Source organism: Triticum dicoccoides, chromosome 1B, assembly GCF_002162155.2.
Source record: "Triticum dicoccoides isolate Atlit2015 ecotype Zavitan chromosome 1B, WEW_v2.0, whole genome shotgun sequence".
In the NCBI taxonomy this organism is placed as follows: Eukaryota; Viridiplantae; Streptophyta; class Magnoliopsida; order Poales; family Poaceae; genus Triticum; species Triticum dicoccoides.
The window spans coordinates 395188660-395189159 of NC_041381.1; the positions used below are offsets into that span (position 1 = coordinate 395188660).

At 58.6% G+C, this 500-nt stretch overlaps 1 pseudogene; it reads left to right on the forward strand.

Annotated features, from left to right (window-relative positions):
* The window catches only part of LOC119305642, a 7858-nt pseudogene that overhangs the window by 760 nt on the left and 6598 nt on the right, over nt 1-500 (forward strand).

Below are 500 nucleotides of genomic sequence, written 5' to 3' on the forward strand. Positions count from 1 at the left end.
ATTTGGAATTTGGGCCAGCGATTTTAATGTCAAGAAAGGAACAACGGAGGGAATTGGCTTGCCGGAGAAGGCTACCCCATTATCTATTCTTAGGGGTGGGGGGGGGCAAGTTTGCGGGAAAAAACCGGTCATCATGGGGGTTAGAGGGATGGCCGGGGGTGGCGGCAGCACGACGGTGGGTGGCGATTGAGGGGACTGCGGGCGGTGAGGCGGTTGTGGGAGCGCTGCCGGCCGAGGGCGGTGGCAGCACGGCGGTGGGTGGCGGTTTGAGGGGAGTGCAGGAGGCGAGGCGGTTGCAGGAGCGCTGCCGGCCGTGGGCAGTGGAAGCAGGCGGTTTGGCCGGCGGTGGTGGGTGAGGTTCAGATCTAGGTCGTGAGGAGGAAGACGATGGACAGTGTTTTTAGATATAATGTGAGTGGTAAAATGTGAGTGCTTGGGGGGCGAAAGGTAAAATGTGAGTGCTTGGGGGGCCAAAAGCTAAAAAAGTTCTCATCTAAGTC